This window comes from Amblyomma americanum, chromosome 4 (assembly GCF_052857255.1).
Source record: "Amblyomma americanum isolate KBUSLIRL-KWMA chromosome 4, ASM5285725v1, whole genome shotgun sequence".
In the NCBI taxonomy this organism is placed as follows: domain Eukaryota; kingdom Metazoa; phylum Arthropoda; class Arachnida; order Ixodida; family Ixodidae; genus Amblyomma; species Amblyomma americanum.
The window spans coordinates 77,830,896-77,850,980 of record NC_135500.1 but is presented as its reverse complement, the minus strand read 5'-3'; positions in this window follow the sequence as shown (position 1 = coordinate 77,850,980).

The window sequence follows — 20,085 nt, the reverse complement described above, 5'->3', positions numbered from 1 at the left end:
AGATTCTTACTACTACTTCACTGAATCCATCGAACAAATCTTACTATTCCGAACAAAGCATCCGTTCTTAGCACTCGTCGGTAAGCGCACCGACGACAGCTTCCGTCGGATACGTTTGTTGTTATTCCTTGCAAACTGCATGACCTTGAGCTTCAGTGCATCGTCTAAATGTTCTCATTGCCGCGTTCACACCCCTCCCTACCTCAGCTATAAGTGTCGCAAACATACTGAGCGATGGGCGCTTGACATACCGTTGCCCTGTTTTTTACAACTCCCGGATACGGGACGTAATCGCATTGGGGCTCTGTTTTTTTTTTTAACTTGAATTTTCAAGAATAAAAAGAGTGGGAGCAATTCGAGCATGGGCATTTGCTTGGTATTTTATGGTAGTGCTGAGAAATGTGGCATCCATAACTGCTTTTATTCCAGGCACTAGGATGAGCCAGCGTGCCGAATGAAACCCCCGGGACTTCTTTTCGAGAAGACCAACTTCAGCGCCAAAAAAGTCCAAGTAAGTCCTCTGCCACGAAGCATAAGTTTGTGGCTCCGAATTACATGAAAGTCCGGAATGCACCATTTTTCTGAACGAGCGCTGTTATGATAGGTGTGTTTCCATACATGTCATACTTCGGAACGCTCACCATCAAGAATATTCAACAAAGACTGTTCAGTGCCGTTACAGCGGCCTTAGAAAAGAAATACGGGCTCTGGTCAACATCGCTGTAAGTAGCTGTCAGGGAAATCACCTATCTTGCTCACAGCGTCAATAGTTGCGTTCACGAAGCATGACTGCTTGTTTGCAGGAACTGAAAACTCTACCGGGCGACTACATTCAGATCAGCACTCATCCCCTTTTCAAGAGGTTTCTTGCAACACCGAGCAAATTGTAGCAGAGACAAACGTGCACTAGGCCTATCGTTGTCATACTTCAGCTGCTGAGAGATATAGACGAACCCGTTGTTAATGACCCTTTTACTTCATCGCTGCGCGTATTCGGTCTGCATCTACGTCCCCCCCCCCCCCCCCCCCGGCCTTTTCACCGTACCCGCACCTCTGCCAAGATAAAACCAGCTTGACTTGCACGAGGATGTCTGTTGCAAAGGCCAGGTAGAGCTGTCAAGGAAAGGCTCCGGGCCCAAAACAGTTGGCGCTCTCGACTCGCGGCGCGTGTCGGCTCTGCCGCTGCAGCTGCCGAGTGCCGTCCTCTTGGCAATTGTAGTGCATCTATCTTCCCAGAACGGACACAACAGTTCCTGCTCAGTGTTCAGTGGAGAGGGAAAACTGAGAGATAAGGATAAAAAATATGCTTAGTGGCATGCGATGCAGAGTTCTAGCTCAAAGGTCGGGTAAGCATTCGGCGCCCGTTTTATTGCGAAAGCATTACATGCCTTATCAGAGACGAAACAGGGTGGTGTTGACCGCAAATGTTGTAACAAAAAATCTCGCATGACCTCGCTGTGGTGTAAAATAATTTCATTAGTAGGCGTGCCGAGCTTAAACAGGACTTTCAAACTGCGGAGTCGAGCACGCAACCTATGGTCCACAAAACCGCGTTGCTCCTTTGCGAACGTATATGTAAACCTAGCATATATGCGTTGCCTTACGACTGTATGCTACTGACTTCGTGTGTCATTGGAAAGGAAGAGGGAAAAATAGTAAACAATAGTAAACAATAAACAGGAAGTAAAACTTCAGAAAAAATTCTCTCGCATTCAAACCATGTACGTACTCTTAAAAGCCTCCGTAATTTTTTTACGATACACGCGGCCATATTCGTACGCGCTGTCTTCGCAGGGATCTGTCGTGTGTTGACGTCGTAGTCGGCTTGTTCGTCCTGAACTGCCGCGTCCTGAACGGTGCTACGCATGCCGCAGGATAACGGGCTGTGAGTATAATGGGCGGTAGAGCTGCCTGCACGTTGAACTCTGTCGCACAGGGCCAAACCTTCTTGCTTAACTATCGAGCACCTTCTTAACGAGCACCCTGTTGCCTAACTAACGAGCATAGAGTGCTGTGCGTGGTGAACACTGTTGCGCGACTTCATCCCGCACCATTCATGCCCACTGCTACTTGGTTGCTTAAATACAGTTGGCAATACCAGAGAGAAATCCTTTTTAGTGCGTGCGTGTGCGTGGAACGGTATAACTCGTAAGCCTCCCATGTAATACGTAATGTTTGTAATACGTAATATGCGTCTAACATTTGGCCAAATGACCGAAAGAAGCACATATATTCTGGAATAATAACGTTGCCAGTATGCTATTTTTATTAGTCCCCCAAAACCATTCCACTCGTTTCATGTCCAACATTCTTGGACCAAAAATTTGCATTTTAAAATACTTCAAGGCATTGTTACATAATTATTGAAGATTAGGGTCTATTTTTTCGATGTGTAGGAAAATCTTTTAAAGTGTTTCTATCACTACCAACGAAATTCGCGGGAAAAGGTACAGCGCAAAAAGACAGGACAGACTGCCGTACAAAACCCAAAGAGAACACTTTTGACGACAGCGAAAATGTTCATACAGAAACTTAAAGCCTGTCGACAGGATATCTTCGGACATAATGATAGCTATAGTGAAATCGTGCAATATTTAAAAAAATTGCGTTCATAAATTGGTTTCTATTCAGAAATGCCTTTTTCCAGATTTGTTGGGCGTCTGTCTAACGTTATAACTTAAAGCACTTCTAAAGTCCGATGTCAGTCCTTTTGGCGGTTTTTAATCTAAGTGCGCAAATGAGTGAACAGGTGCTTTTCTGCCAGCGAAATTAATCGATATGCGTGTCATAAGCACTGTGCGGGATCTCCCTCTCAGTGTGTTAATTCACAAAGCGTGCTTGCGTAAATACAAAAATAACGTCTTTCACTGTTTTTTGCATGTTCGATGTTGTTGTTCGGTGTGATGTGTTCGAGTTCGTTATTAAATATTTCGGCTGATTACCGTTTCCTAAAAACTCCCCCTCCTTCAGAGCCACCAAGCAGCCCCGGCTGTTTGTGCTGTCGGATCCCTCATGTTGGCGTGAAATACATGCATCACGTGAGCTCCTAACATGCTGCCATCGTTGTCGCTGCCTTCCTCACACTGCGGCAGACAGGTGAGTGACTGCTGATGAGCACTAAACTAATGGACGAGGCCAATGCAATGGCCATTATACTGACTGTCACGTAAATCAGAGCAAATCTTAAAAGGCCGCCACCGCCTGGAAGACAAAGTAACGAGCGTTAGCTGTTTCGTCTACTAGACGAAGAAAGCGAAGAACGCCCCGCTCGTCTCGAGAAACGGAATGTAATAGCCTTTGAAACGGATGGATTGCCACTGCCACCATGCTCGGCTACGCATGCACGCACGCCGCTTAGTGGAACGATCACTGCCTAGCGCCATCTATCAGAGAAATCACGATGCACGTCTACCCATTGTCGAGTTGTACCCCCTCAAGATATGTCCCAAATGGAATTTGCTGCGTTTTTGGAGGTCAAGGTGGGCCCAGAATTCGGCTTGTGGTGCGATATGGTAACGCTTCAATTAGTAATTGCAAGTATACAATATTTAGGTATTATTTAATTGTCGTTTTATTTCTATACCCCGACCCATAGGGTTTTATTTGCGTACCAAATTCTGTATACAACTGTCCCGGATGGGTGCCCATTGATGTCTGAGTATATATAGAGGAACGAATGTATACATTCCGGGACAGTGTTCCCATCAGATTTAGAATATTTTTTGGTGAGAGAAGGGGGAAGGGGAAGGAATGAGAGTGCACAACTAACTTCAATAGCCGCCATCTTGGATTCGAGAGACCGAAACTATGCCGCCATTTGGTCCCATGACCATCATAGTCATAGTTCCACCTCTATCCACCATACTTGACCATGACGTCATCATTGGCACGCGGCAGGTGGTTGTTTCTACAATGCTATTGTAGATGGCGCTACAAGTCTGAATGCGGGATGCGCTGTTTTATAGTTGCAGCCGCAGACGGCGCTTTGATCTCAGCGTTGTAGGAGACCTCACGAAATCTCGAAACATGATGAGTAGTTGCTACCAAAGATGGCGGTAGGATCAAGGATGGTAGCAGACCACGGGAAATCCGGAAACATGATGAGTAAGAGCTAATGCTCGTAAAAAAGTTTCCTCTGCCTAACCACCCACTCGTTGGCGTTCCAAATTTGGACAAAGGTGGCATTTGATTTGTTTTGTGTCACGCTTTGGTGGAGTACTCGTCTGATTCATTGTAAATTAATCGGAGACCTTAATTTTCTCTGGCGACGGTCATCCAAAACTGCGAGTTCTCGCAGTAATGCCGGTAGCGCCATCGTGCGGCCTTGCGACGAACTAGCACTCTCCTGTGCAGGGAGGCTGCAGATAAACTCATGGAAGTAACGCAAGGTGTGGGGAGGGAGGCAGTTAAATCCAATAGCATTTTTAGCACCAAATTAATAAAATCGCATAGAAAGCACTTTAAAACCAAGCGCGAAACGGCTTTCTTTCCCTTGAGTTTCGCCGCAGCCTCAGTAGTAGGCTGATCGTCCCTTCTGCAGACGCGGATGGCGCTACGGGTACGATTGCTGCGAAAGCTTCCCGTTTCGGTCCGCCGTCACCGGAAACGATGCAAATTTTTGATTAACTCTGACAAATCAGGCAATTACTCCGACTAAATGTAGCAGAAAACAAAAATTATCACCAAATGCAACCTCTGTGCTAAATTTCAGCCCGCACAAATGTGCGATTTGATCGAGAGAATTTTTTTATTTACGCAACAGTCGGAAGAATACTTTGAAACTAATGAAGCAACCCCTTTGACTCCCTGCAACATTCTTACCACTACTTCACCGAATCCGTCGAACAAATCTTTCTACTCAGAACAAAACATCCGTTCCAAACACTCGTTGATAAGCACACCGACGACATCCGCCGTCGGATCCCTTTGTTGTATCCTTTTGCAAACTGAATGACCTCGAGCTTCGGTGCATCTTCTGAATGTTCTCATTGCCACTTTCACACCCCTCCCCTACCTCAGCTATAAGTGTCGCAAAAATACCGAGCGATGGGGCGTTTGACATACCGTTTCCTTGTTTTTGAACACCTCCTGGATACGGGACGTAATCGCAATGGCGCTTGCTCCTTTTTTTTGGAAAATTTGATTTTTCAAGAATAAAATGAGTGGGCGCTACTAGAGCATATGTCTATGCTCGGTATTTTACGGTAGTGCTGAGAAATGTTGCACCCGTAACTGCTTTTATTCCAGGCACTAGGTTCAGCCAGCGTGCCGAATGAAACCGAGGCCTTCTATTCGAGAAGAGCTACATGAGCGTGAAAACAGTCCAAGTCCTCTGCCTCGAAGCATAAGTTTGTGGCTCCGAACAGCATGAAAGTCCGGAATGCACCATTTCTCTGAACGTTGCGTTCACGAAGCATGACTGCTTGTTTGCAGGAACTGGAAAGCTTAGCGTTTTGGTTTTTCTTTTACGGTAGTTTAACGTCCCAAAGTGACTCAGGCTATGAGGGACGCCATAGTGAAGGACTCCAGAAATTTCGACCACCTGGGGTTCTTCTTTAACGTGCACTGACATCGCACGTACGGCTAGCAGACGGGCCTCTGGAATTTCGCCTCCATCGAAATTCCACCTCCGCGGCCGGGATCGAACCCGCGTGTTTCGGGTTCGGGTCATCAGCCTAGTGCCATCACCGCTGAGCCACCGCGTGGTGCGAAATCTTAGCGGATGGCTATATTCAGGTGACTATTTTAGGAGGACTCTTGCAACACCGAGCAAAATGGAGCACAGACAAACGTGCACAAGGCCTATCGCTGTCATACCGTAGCTGCCTAGTGAGATGAAAGCCATAGAAGAACCCGTTGTTAATGAGCCTTTTACTTCATCGCTGGGCGTATTCGGTGTGGTACAAGTAGGTGGCAATGAAAAGCGCTGCTACTTTAGTTGTCTAAAACGATAGGACTTATATATAGTGTAAATTTCTCAGAGTAACTGCGCGTTTGAAGTTCGCATCATTAAAACTGGCGCTTGCATTGTTTCCATTATTCTACTAGGGCTTCATTGCATTCATGTGTCAGAACTGCACCGCCAGGGGCAAACGCTATATTAAATGTATGGGCCCCTGATAGAGTCGATATTCCATACATTCATTCTAAAACAAACTTACGTTTACCGCATTTGCCGGAGTAGTACGCTCCGATGTAGCTCAGTCGGCCGTTTTTTGAGGGTTCGCACACTCCTGGACGCCTCAGCGTTCATTTTGTTTATATGATCTTTTTCATTATTACCAGAAAAAAAAATTCCATACACAGGACCTTTTTCTGTCCTATTCTCGTCTCTTCAGTACGCTTCAGGCAAGCTTGTGCACTTTACTTGTAAACAACGGTGCTATTATTTCCTGGATCGAAACTTCTCACATAACGCTTATTGGCCTGTTAAGTTCAAGTTTATTGTTATTGCATGTACAAGAAACGGGCTTAAATATTATATACAGCATCAGGAGGTCCCAGAGTGAGAAACTGCCAGGGGGACCCCCTATCATTAGTGGGTGCATAACAGTATTAGAGCAGCAAGTAGAGGGCGAACAAACAAAACAAAAGAAAAAGAAAGAAAAAGAAAAAAAACGCGTCAAGAAATACAATTCATAGGGAACAAGTGCAAATAAATAGAATACAATAATATATATACTAAAGACAGCGTTATACAGTAATATGAAGCCTAACATGAAGCGTAACGATACAATAACAGAAATAATGTAAAGAAAATGTAATAAATGTATTTATGACAAATGAAAAGATGGTTCTGCTAACAGTATTCTTTTCATAATACCGCGAATATTTTCAGTGTTTGTTCGTTTTTCAAATCTGCCGCGACACCACTTTATCGCTTTGTTTGCGACGCCAGACGCGACTAGATTTATCTCGATTGATCGCAGCCAGGCAGAGCTTATTCTACGTTGTTCCGGAATGTTCTAGTAACTTTGCGCTCTTTATCTCGAATGTTCGCTATCAGCTTTAAATTGAGCATGGCCGACAGCGGCGGGCATTCTGTTCGACGACCGCCGAGCACGCTTGTCGCTTCGCCGCCGCCGAGTGATTCAGTCCAATTTGGGTGCAAGTCAGCCCAATAAACAGTTTTTTTAGAAGACCCTTTCGTCTGTCTTCATCGCTGCTTCGACTGCCGTCACCACTACGTGACATCTGGTGGAGGTGCTGGGTAGCCTTCCATGTTCCGGACGCCCCCTTCAAGTCGTGAACCCAGCCCTAAGCGCTTCACACCCGAGGACGAACCAGCAGCTCAGCGAGCCAGCCGACGTCTCCAGGGAGAAGAGCCTGAGTTCGGGAAGCTGCCGGACCGCACCACACAGCGAAAAGACGCTGCTACCAGCACCGCAACCTCGCCGAAGATGTCGACACCGATCATACTGCAGCAGCCGCGGGTGCCGCCAACTTTCAATGGATCCCTAGGCGAAGACCCTGAAGAATGGTTGGACCAATTTGAGCGCGTGGCGTCATTCAACAAGTGCGATGATGCGGCAAAGATTGGACACGTGTTTTTCTCATTGGATGGCTCCGCACGCACGTGGTACGAAACCTACGAGTCGTCCCTTACGACATGGGAGCTATTCAAGAGAGAACTATTGAAGGTATTCACCAGTGTCGTGAGGAAAGGAAGAGCCGAACGACTTCTCGAGTCCAGGATCCAGCTTCCGAATGAGCCCGTCCGCAGTTACGTCGAGGAGATGAAGCGCCTATTTCGTCGCGCCGATCCCGGGATGACCAAGGAAAAGAAAGTTCAGTTTTTAATGCGCGGCGTAAAAGAACAACTCTTTGCAAGCCTCGTCCGCCAGCCGCCAAAAACAGTCGAGGAGTTTATGCAAGAAGCCTGCACGATTGAGAAGACCCTCGACGTTCGAGCTCGGCAGTACAATCACCCTTCCTCTGCCTGTGCAATCCGTTCGGACACGCCGGCCACCACCAGCGACAGCTTGCGGGAAGTTATCCGCGAAATCGTCAGAGAGGAGCTCCGCCGATTACTGCCATCTTCCCCACAGCCACAAGCAGCGACTCTGATGGATGTGGTACGGGAAGTGCAACAGGCACTTGACACCCCAACGGCCACAGAACCCCAGGCCATGACCTACGCCGCTGCAGTAAGGACTGCTCAGCCCCAGCGACAACCCCCACGTCCTCCCCGAGATGAGCCAATCGTTCCACAACGCCGCCTCCCAGCCCCCGCCCGCCCAGCCTATGACCGACGCTCAAGCCCCAGGAAATGCGACGCCTGGAGGACTTCGGACAACGTCCGCACGAAATCGACGAGTACCTGCGTCGAGAAGAGTGCACGCCGAACCGCTTTTCGCGCTCACCATCGCCGTCAACCTCGCGCTTTGCCTCGCCACGCCGCAGCTACGCAGCCGCGGTACGAGGAAGGTCTCCCTGCCCCCGTAGGGGAAACTAAAGGCAGCAACCTCTGGAGGTGAGGTTACTCACGAGCTAAACGCCGAAGATCCTCCACCGACCACGCCCCATGAAGACGCTGCACCCGCGACGCCACATGAAGAACCGACACTCGCTGCACCGACGCCGCACACAATGAGAACCTCGACCACGACGCAAGCTACCTTGAAATCGACGCCGCCACCCAGAGGAGCTTCGACCACATGCCCAACCCGTGACTCGCATACGCGACGAAGCCGTGACCCGACGCCGAGAGCGACATGCAATGCAAGAGCCAGGACCTCCGACCTAGAAGTGGCTATCGACGGCCGGAAAGTTACCGCTCTAGTCGACACAGGAGCCGTTTACTCCGTTATGAATGGAACATTCGCTGCGCATCTGAAAAAGTCACAACGGCTTGGGACAGCCCACAAATTCGCACGGCAGGGGACCACCTCATTACTTCATCAGGACGATGTACAGCGCGAGTGACTGTCAAAGGACATACCTATCCTGCGACCTTTGTTGTGCTACAGCAATGCTCCCGCGAAGTGATCTTGGGTATGGATTTCTTTGATGAGCATCAAGCGATCATCGTCCTGCGATCCATGCTGATCACGCTTTCGACGGACGAAGCCGTCGCTTCGATGAAAACTCGGGAAAATCTCGTTGCCCTAAGTGTCATGGAGGAAGAAGTGAGCGTCCCACCCCGTTCAAGCGTTATCGTGACCGTAGGCGCCAAGAAAACAATAAACACTGAAGCCATCATCGAGGGGAACATGCAGTTGCTACTAGACCGAGGAATCAGCATCGCAAGAGGCATCGCACATTTCCGCAATGGCCAGGCCGAAGTACTGATGACTAACTGCAGCGAAGAATACCGGCATATTAACAGAGGAACGACGATTGCTTTCTTCGACGAAATATCTGACGTACGAGACTCCTTAGCCCTCTCCGACCACTCCGCAGAAGATTCGCCTGACCAAGAGAACTCGCCCACTTTCGACATCAACCCAGCCCTGCACCGGAACAGACAAGACCAGATCCGCAATCTGCTTCAAAACTACAGTGAGTGTTTTTCGACATCGCCGAAGGTGCGACAGACGCCAATTGCCAAGCATCGCATTATAACGGATCAACACGTCCGGCCTCTCCGTCAAAGCCCCTACCGTGTGTCTCCGCGAGAACGACAAGCCATCCGGGACCAAGTCGAAGAAATGCTTCGCGACGACGTCATCCAGCCTTCAAACAGCCCATGGGCGGTACCGGTTGTTCTAGTGAGAAAGAAAGACGGCGCACTTAGATTCTGCGTGGATTACCGCCGCTTGAACAACATAACAAAGAAGGACGTCTACCCCCTCCCCCGCATCGACGACACACTGCACCGCCTCTGCAACGCCAAATATTTCTCATCGATGGACCTCAAGAGCGGCTACTGGCAAATTGAGGTCGACGAAAGAGATCGCGAGAGTGACAGCATTCATAACTCCGGATGGGCTGTTTGAGTTCAAGGTGATGCCATTTGGTCTCTGTTCTGCACCGGCGACGTTTCAGCGAGTAATAGATACAGTGCTGGCAGGCCTGAAGTGGCAAATTTGTCTGGTATATTTAGATGACGTCGTTGTCTTTGCCTCGAACTTTGAAGAGCACCTCAAAAGACTTCGAACTGTTCTAGACGCCATCAAGTCGTCTGGCCTAACCTTGAAGGCAGAGAAGTGCCACTTTGCCTACGAAGAGCTATTGTTTCTAGGCCACATCGTTAGCAAGGAGGGAGTACGCCCGGACCCGCAGAAAACAGCTGCTATTGAGCAGTTTCCACCGCCGGCCGATAAGAAAGCAGTGCGCAAATTTCTCGGACTGTGCGCATATTACCGACGATTCGTGAAAAACTTTTCGCGCATCGCCGAGCCCCTGACCCAACTGACTAAAACAGACGTGCCATTTAAATGGGAAGCGCCGCAAGCAGAAGCCTTCAAGGAACTTCAGCGTCGTTTACAGTCCCCACCGATCCTCGCGCATTTTGATGAAAACGCCGATACTGAAGTTCATACCGACGCAAGCAGCGCGGGCCTAGGTGCCGTTCTCGTTCAAAAAAGTGACGGGCTGGAGAAGGTCATCGCATACGCTAGCCGTTCCCTTTCCAAGGCTGAGGCTAACTATTCGACCACTGAGAAGGAGTGCATTGCCATCATCTGGGCTACGTCGAAATTCCGCCCCTACCTCTACGGACGGCCGTTCAAGGTGGTCAGCGACCACCACGCGCTCTGCTGGCTTGCCAATTTGAAGGATCCCTCTGGCCGACTCGCTCGATGGAGTCTGCGTCTCCAGGAGTTTGACGTCACCGTCGTTTACAAGACCGGACGCAAGCACACTGACGCCGATTGCCTCTCACGAGCTCCTGTAGATGCACCGCCGCCGGACGACGATGAGGACGCCTTCCTGGGACCCATCAGCGCAAGCTCTTTTGCTCAGCAGTAACGCTCGGACCCCAACCTAAAAGGCCTCATCGAGTACCTGGAAGGCAAGGTTTCTTCACCCCCCGCTTCATTCAAGCGAGGACTGTCTTCCTTCTGTGTGCAGAATGAGGTCCTTGTGAAGAAGAACTTTACAGCGAACAAAACAGCCTACCTCCTTGTTGTACCTACTTGTCTCCGCGAAGAAGTTCTACAGGCTTCACACGACGAGCCGACAGCTGGACATCTCGGGTTTACTCGCACCCTCCGCCGCATTCAAGACAAGTATTACTGGCCCCGACTGTCTGCCGATGTCGCACACTATGTGAAAACATGCCGAGATTGTCAGCGACGAAAGACTCCTCCCACACGACCAGCAGGATTTCTGAACCCCATTGAACCTCCCTCAAGGCCCTTTCAGCAGATTGGCATGGACTTGCTTGGCCCTTTTCCAACGTCAACATCTGGAATTAAGTGGATCATCATAGCGACCGACTACCTGACCCGCTACGCCGAGGCGAAAGCCCTACCGAACGGAACAGCAGCAGAAGTGGCCAAATTTTTCGTGGAGTGCATTCTTCTTCGACACGGCGCCCCGATGTGCTCATCACGGACAGAGGAACAGCATTTACGGCGGAACTCACGCAAGCCATCCTGCGCTACAGCCAAACCAGCCACCTGAGGACAACTGCATACCATCCGCAGACCAACGGACTGACCGAGCGCCTGAACAAAACCATCGCCGATATGCTCGCTATGTATGTCGATGCCGAACATAAAACCTGGGATGTCATCCTGCCTTACGTCGTCTTCGCCTACAACACCGCAGTGCAGGAGACCACCTAGATGACGCCTTTTAGGCTCGTCCATGGCAGGGATGCCACGACCACGCTAGACGCCATGCTGCCCAACGTTACAGAAGAAGAGAACGTCGACGTTGCCGCCTACCTTCAACGCGCAGAAGAAGCTCGAAGGCTTGCCCGATTACGGATCAAAGATCAGCAGCGGTCCGACGCCAGACGCTACAACCTACGAAGACGCAACGCGGAATACAAGCCAGGAGACCAAGTCTGGGTGTGGATGCCCATTCGCCGCCGTGGATTGAGTGAAAAGCTTTTGTGCCGCTATTTCGGCCCGTACAAGGTTCTTCGTCGGCTGGGTGAACTGGATTAAGAAGTCATCCCTGACGCAATGACTGCATCCCAGCGACGCCGCGTACGACCAGAAGTTGTCCATGTAGTCCGTCTGAAGCCGTATTATGCGCGCTAAAGGCCGCTGCATTTCCATGCTCTATTTTCGCAAGATCCATTTTTTCCCTTACTAGTCGCATTATTTGTTTTAATGCATCGGGTCGATACTTCTTTGAGAGGGGAGTAATGCCGCGAATATTTGCAGTGTTTGTTTGTTTTTCAAATCTGCCGCGACACCACTTTATCGCTTTGTTTGCGACGCAAGACGCGACTAGATTTATCTCGATTGATCGCAGCCAGGCAGAGCTGATTCTACGTTGTTCCGGAATGTTCTAGTAACTTTGCGCTCTTTATCTCGAATGATCGCTATCAGCTTTAAATTGAGCACGGCCGACAGCGGCGGGCATTCTGTTCGACGACCGCCGAGCACGCTTGTCGCTTCGCCGCCGCCGAGTGATTCAGTCCATTTTGGGTGCAAGTCATCCCAATAAACAGTTCTTTTAGAAGACCCTTTCGTCCGTCTTCATCGCTGCTTCGACTGCCGTCACCACTACGTGACAATATTGTGTTTAAAAAACTGCAATGAAAGAGATGTCTTAATATTACCAGGGAAGCGATTCCAAAGTGAAATACCATAGAAACGAAGTGTAAATTTACCATAGTTAGATCTGATTTTAGGTCATAGAAGGTTATAGCGTTCTGAAAACCTAGTATTATTTTTGTTCATGAGGTTATCAAAAGGAAGACTGTCTAAGGTTATTTCACGATGAAAGAGACGAAATGTAATGAGTGATAACTTATGATAGAACAGCTGTTGAATGGGTAAAACGTTAAGACGTTGATAGATAGGTAAAGAATGGCAGCGGAATCAGCTAAAGGTCATTAATTTTATTGCCTGATTTTGAAGACGTTGAAGTGGTTTGAGATGAATGGCATATGTATTACCCCATGAAGATAAACAGTATGATAAATGACTGTTAATATAAGCATGATACAACGATCTAATAATATGAGGGTGGAAGAATGCGCGTTTTTTAATGATAATGCAGATGCCAAATGAAACCTTTTTTATTAGCGAGTTGGCATGGCTATTGAAGTTAAGGTGTTTGTCAAGAGTAATACCCAGAAATTTAACAGTATCAGATGTCGGTATAACATAAGTATTTAACGAGACAGTTATTGGAGAAGAAACCGACGTTTGTGGACTATGAAATAGTACAAAGGTTGTTATTAAGGGATTGATTTGAAGTTTATTATCAGTGCACCAGGAATACACATTGTTAAGATCAGTGTTAAGTGTGTCTTGAAGTGCAGTAAGCGATTTCTGTGATGAGTAGATGGTCGTGTCATCAGCATATAACAAACAGTTACAATTGGTAAGTACATTAATTAGATAATTTAAAAATAATAAAAACAACAATGGGCCTAGTATAGAGCCTTGGGGAACGCCACAGTTAATTACTTTAGTAGAAGAGAATTGGTCATTAAGATACACTATTTGAGGCCTGTTAGACAAGTAGCTGCGAATAAGATTTAAAGGTGGGCCAGTAATACCGAAAGATTCGAGCTTATACAGAAGAATAGAATGATCTAGAGTGTCAAAGGCTTTTGCTAGATCGATGAATATGGCTCCTGCAACAAACCCTTCGTCAATAAAGCGTTTAATGTTATCCGTGAAATTAATTAATGCCAATTCCGTCGAATAATTCTGCCTAAAACCAAACTGTAATGTAGAAAGAAGATTAAATTTATTGAGATAGTGCATTAGACGAGTGTAAATAAGTTTTTCAAATCTTACTAAAAAAGGGCAAAATGCAAATTGGGCGGTAGTTATTAATGTTTTCACGAGAACCCTTTTTGAACACAGGGATTACTTTACCATGTTTCATCAAATCAGGAAATATGCCTGTGCTAAAAGTTTTGTTAACGATATCTGTAAAAACAAATGATATGTCTGCCGCAACCAGTTTTATTCTAGAAGGCGGAATAGAATCTAGGCCAGGTCCAGTGACATTAAGAGGAGAAATTACCTTTAAAACTTCTTCCGAAGAAACCGGTCGAAGGAAAAATGACTGAGGGCAACGTGGAAGATGGCATAAAACACTAGGCGATAGCGTGTTCTGCCAAGTGGCAAAATGATCACTAAAAGCATTTGATATGTCAGCCTCGGTTATGCATTCCTCGTCGTAAATTATTTTTTTAATGCCCGTGTTATAATATTAAGAAATTCTTTAATAAGCTCCCAATTACGTCTGCTATTCATTCCGTTCTGAATTATCCGTCTTTCATAATAGTCCCGTTTTGCGCGTTTAAGGATACCAGAAAGGCACTTCATCATACAAATGACATACTGTTTTGTTCTTTACTCGGTTGGTGTTCTGGGTATGCTAAAGTAGTTGCATACTGCACTCTTTATTAAGCCTGTCGCCAAGGGCAGGGTTAATTGGAGAGATATCGGAAAGGCCGTTACCCTGCAGTGGGCATAGTTAGGCTATTGATGACGTTGATGGTGGCTTTGATTTGTAAAGAGGAAGATGATCGGCAGCTGCAGCCAGCTGCGACAGTAAGCACGGCGAGCGGCAGCGGTGGACAGTGGCGAGAAGCGAAGGCGTGGGTCGGGATGAATATGGCAGGGCCATCGGAAGTTGAGTCGCACTTCACAAAGACGAGCTCAGCTGAGCACAGAGGGATTGTGACTTCACCAGCCTCAGTTTGGCGCGCGTGGTTGTGGTAGTCGCCACCGGGTCTTCGCCGAAGGCAATAACTTCGACTGCGGCACAAGTGCAGTCGATTACAGCGTGATGTTGGGAGAGAATGTCCCAGTCTAAGATGACGTCTTGAGAGGGCGACGAAGAGTCTCGATCAGTTACGAATCCAAAAATCACATAGCGAACACGTCACTCTTCGCTGTTGGCGGCACAATTTCTCGCTCAAGACAGCTACATCAGCGCCGGTGACGACTAGGGCGAAAGCATCGACGCTCTCGACAGCTCGCTCCTGTTCCTGATAAAGCAGTTTGTCCGTGAGCAAGTTGCCCGGCAGCTGTCGTTTCATCCCGCTGTCCCGAGTCCATCTAACCTTGCTCTGATATTCCAGCACGTGATCCGGAACTAAATGTTCCAGGCCCTGCCATCAGTTTGCTCCCAGCCGCCCGTTGCATGCAGCGGAACTTACCTACGCCGAAACCTTCAAGCAACCCCGCCAAGAAGCTGACTTGTTTCGTTTCGACCTCCACTGCGGTCCACGCCATTTCCTCCTGCTTGACCACCACCTCAACGTTTCTACCATTGGCGGACACCGAACGATCTCCGTATTTATCATGCCAGCGGTAGTACCAGCCACGTGTTGCGTCACAGCCGCCACCGTGTACTGCCCCCCGATGCCGACCCTGGAGCCTGCGTCTACGGCCGTCCCCGGCCTCTTCACCGTACCCCGCAACCCAACCAAGATGAAACCAGCTTTACCTGTACAAAAATATCGGTTGTGAAGGTCGGGTAGCGCAGGCAGGGACGGCTTCGGGCCAAAACAGGTGGCGCTCTCGTCTCGCGGCCGGCGTCGACTCTGCCTTTGCAGCTGCCGAGTGTCTTCCTCTTTACAACTGTTGTGGACCTATCTTCCGAGAACAGAGGCAACATTTCTTGCTCAGTGTTCGGTGGAGAGGAAAAACTGAGAGCTAAAAATCAGAAATATGTTTAGTGGCATGCAATGCAGAGTTCTAGCTCGGACCTCGGGTAAGCATTCGGCTCCTGTTTTATTAGGAAAGCATTATATGGCTTATAGGAAGCGAAACAGAATAGTGTTGACAGCAAAAGTTGTAGCGAAAAATTCCGGATGACGTCAGTGTGGTATGAAAGAAAAGAAAAATAAAATTTCTTCCGAAGATGTGGCGAACTAAAACCAGGACTCTGTCAAATTCTGAGGCCAGCTCACAACCCGTAGGCCACAAAACCTGTTCTGTTCTTTGACCTTGCCCACAAAACCGCATTGGTTGTTGAACAAAGGTGAACATTTATGCGTTGGCTTACGACTGTGTACCACAAAACCTGAAGTCATAACGCATTGCCTTACGACTGTGTTCTAATGACTAGGCGTGTTACTAGAAAGGTTAGAAAAATAAGTTAAAAAACAACTAATGCAGTAAACAATACACAGGAACTAAAAATAAAAACAATGCTCACTCATTCAAATGATGTAGTAAGTAGTAAGTGGTTTTTATTAAAATAATAATAAAAAGGAATTCAAATCACGTAAGTGGTGCTTTTTACGATACACGCCGCAATATTCATACGCACCTTTTTTACGGGAAGCTGCTGACTGTTGGCTTCGTTGCCGGCTCGTTTGTCCTGAACTGCGGCGTGTGTGCTGCACATGTTGCAAGATAACTGGCAGTAAGTAGAATGGACTGCACTGTTCACTACACTTAACACTTTGTCGCACAGGCCCACACCATCTTTCGTAACTAACGAGCGCCTTGTTTTTAAAGGAGTATAGACACCTAACTTTTGGGTGCGTGTTTTTCTGTTTGCAATGATGGATAAGGCATTATTATACGTGGATTACCACTTATTACTATCCTACAGCCTCCAAATAATTTATAACTGAATTTTTTTCTCATGCTGTCTCGGTTCCGGTTTCTTTAGCCGAGCGATGACTGTGTCACGTCGAAGTGGGGCTATAGGTCACGTGAAGCTGGAAAAAACTCCGAAATAATTGCTGCTTCTACATTCGTTGTCATCCCGACATTTGAATAAGCCTGGCTTGAGCAGTGCAGCGGATTAAAACGATGGAGCAGCGATTATATCGCAACACACGTTGATGTCACATCATCATTCCGAAGTTGAAACCGAAACAGCACAAGAACGAAATTCGATTGTAAATTGCTTAGCTGTTGCAGCTGTACATAGCATGGTGATTCATGCATAATAGTGTCTTCCGCATCCCTGCAGAGAAGAATACATGCCGCCGGAATTAGATGTCTATACTCTTTTAATGAGCACCTTATCAGACGAGCGTGGAGCGCTGTGCGTGGCGAACACTGTTCCGCGACCACATTCTGCACCAATCGAGCCCACTGCTCCCTGATTCGGCGACGTGGCGAAATGGGTTTCAAGATCAGCGAGACCCATTGGCACTTCCCTCAAGGGACCACTCCCTCAAGTACGAATCTTGAGAAGATACAGATACTGCAGAAAAAAATTTGTCCGAGCACTGTTTAACTTAACTTACAATGCCCACACATCAGACTTGTTTTCGAAAACAAATATAATACCTGTGTTTAACCTTTACAGTTACAAGTTAAGTCTTTCAAGCGGGAGATAGAAGAAAATTAAGGTTCCTTCATGAGTTATCTAATCTTACCACGAACGCGCAATCTTACGCCAAAAGATAGATGGATTAGTGGAAGGTGGTCACTCCGCGAACCAATTCTACACAAAACATATCATGCACACTACCAACACTTTTAAATTCTTTTCAAAAATCAGGTCTTGATTTTGATACATCTCATGAACAAGTATTACTTAAACATTGTGCTACCCTGTCTTTCTCAGGTAATTCAAGAGCATTTTTATGTAATTTGCGTTCTTTGTCCTTATTTTTTGTGCATTTCATATAAAGTCAATTGCCATTTATGTTTATTTCCTGTTCACGTTGCTTGCCTTGTAAAGGAGGCTGCGGGCTCTAGTCAAGTGGCTTGCCTCTGAAGCGGCTTTTACCCGCAGTCTCCTCTATCACTGAGAAAAATAAACAAGTTTATTTATTGTTATTATTATTATTATTATTATTATTATTATTATTATTATTATTATTATTATTATTATTATTATTATTATTATTATTATTATTATTATTATTATTATTATTATTATTATTATTAGAGTAGCGAACAGTATGCGAGCAACATAAAATGCGCGTCATGCATGAAATGTTTGTCACCGTTTACTTCCCCGCAAGACTGCGCAGCTTCTTCGTTGTCATGGAGACAGCCGGCAGAGGCATCGGGCTTCGTGTCTAACGCCGCTGCGTGTTTCGGTCTCGAGTCCCACGTGGGTAGAGATCGGCGGCAGAGACAGCGGAGCGGGGAGGCGTTTCCCGAAGCAGCCCGGTGCGAGGAATATCTCCGGGTTGCCATGCTCCGGCACCGCATTTCGGTCAAAGGAAAAGAGCCCATGGTAAGCTTCCGCAACTCTTCCATACATGGGCCGTGTTCTCTAATTCTAACCGATGAATGCACTCTCTTGTGTCTAGTTTGTATCTAGTTTTAGGGTCGTTAGTTTTGCTTTTTTTCATGTCTTTGTTTTGCTTTCCTCAGAAGATGTGAAGTTTACATGCTCATTTCAAAGCCGTCAGTGTAGACGCTGTGCTGTATATGACGATTTTTTCACCAATGCGGTAGGAAGCAAATATATGCCTCTTTCCAAAGGATTATGGTTAGACTGTGTGTAGAAAGTTTATATTTGAGATTATGGACACTCTATCGTGCCCAACATTCTTGGACAAAATTTTGAATATTTTAAAACTATAAGGCACTGTTATAAATATATTGAAGCTAATGGTCGATTCTCCTGATGTGTACCGAAATCTTAGCATCTCTCGCATCAAGCAGTTAAGACATAGACAACCAAAGGCGAACGCCTTTGACGATGGCAAGATCGTCGATAGCAAAAAAAAAAATGCAAGCCTGTCGACGGGATATCTGCGGGCATATTGGCAGTTATAGTGAAATCTTACAATATATGAAAAAATTTCGTTCCGAAACTCTGAAGGGGAAGGGATAAAGGAGGGAGCGAAAGAAGAAAGGAAGAAAGAGGTGCTGCAGTGGAGGGCTCCGGAATAATTTCGACCAACTCGGGTTCTTAAAAAAAAAATCTTTAACGTGTACAGACATCGCACAGCACACGGGCGCCTTTGCGTTTCACCACCACTGAAGAGCGGCCGCCGCGGTTGGGTTCGAACCCGGGTACTGCGGATCAGTAGCCGAGCGCCCTAACCACTGCGCCACCGCGGCGGGTTACTGCTACTACTGCCATGTCAGAAAAAAAATTGGCCGACGTCGGCATCGGCGACCCTCTGAAACATCGCAGCACAAGCACGGAAATGAAATGTGGTGCCTGTCAATTTTTCGCGTGACCATGCGACGTCATCACATCTTCCCACTCTATTGTGAGCGAACTGCCCACCGTGTCAGGTGCCAGCTAAACGAATGGCAGGTGAAGAGACATTGCCGGGGAAGAGCAACGTGGGGCTCAGAAGCCCCTCCGGAGGCTGTGCTTGGAACAGCTACGTGCCGGGGCAGTGGCACATCTTGTAACCGCTACGCCGCTTGGTGTTATCAGAACACCCAGCGATCTATGCATGTAAAGCAGAGAATGAGCAATTCTGGATATATGGGCATTAACTCATTAGGCTAGCCTGTCACACCCTTAATGCGGAGCTTGTGTGTTCCCTTCATTCTTTTTTTTCACGACGTCCAGCGACCGCTCACCAGCGCAGGTATCACTCTGCCATGAACACACATACTAAGCACGAGTAGTCACTCTAAGCAGCATCCAGTGACTCTAAGTAGGCTTCACCTCTGAGTGCTACCGCTCCGAAGTCCTGATTATCCTGATCAGGCCTCCTTGCTCAGGGCGATGGATCTTCTGTAAACGGCGATCAAATTTATACTGTCGGTTAGGCAGCCGTCATTGTCTGAGTACATCGTGAAGGGACCGTGAACTAAAGGTCTGTTTTTGTATACGTGCTGTTCTGTCACCGACAGGCTTTTGGCACAGCACAGGAAGCTCGCACATGTTTCTCGCTTGCCAAGAATGCCGCCGCGGCTGACGTCACACAAAGCCGCCTTCCGCAATTCACGCGGCAGTCTCTATTTCCGTTCAAAAGATTTCGCTGATGTAAATGAATTTTAAAAACGTAGACAGTATGTGTGGGTACAAAAAACGCAAAAGTAAACGTATGAGTATAAGTATAAACTAAGTATGCGGGCTTTCTCATACCCGACTGAGAAAGCC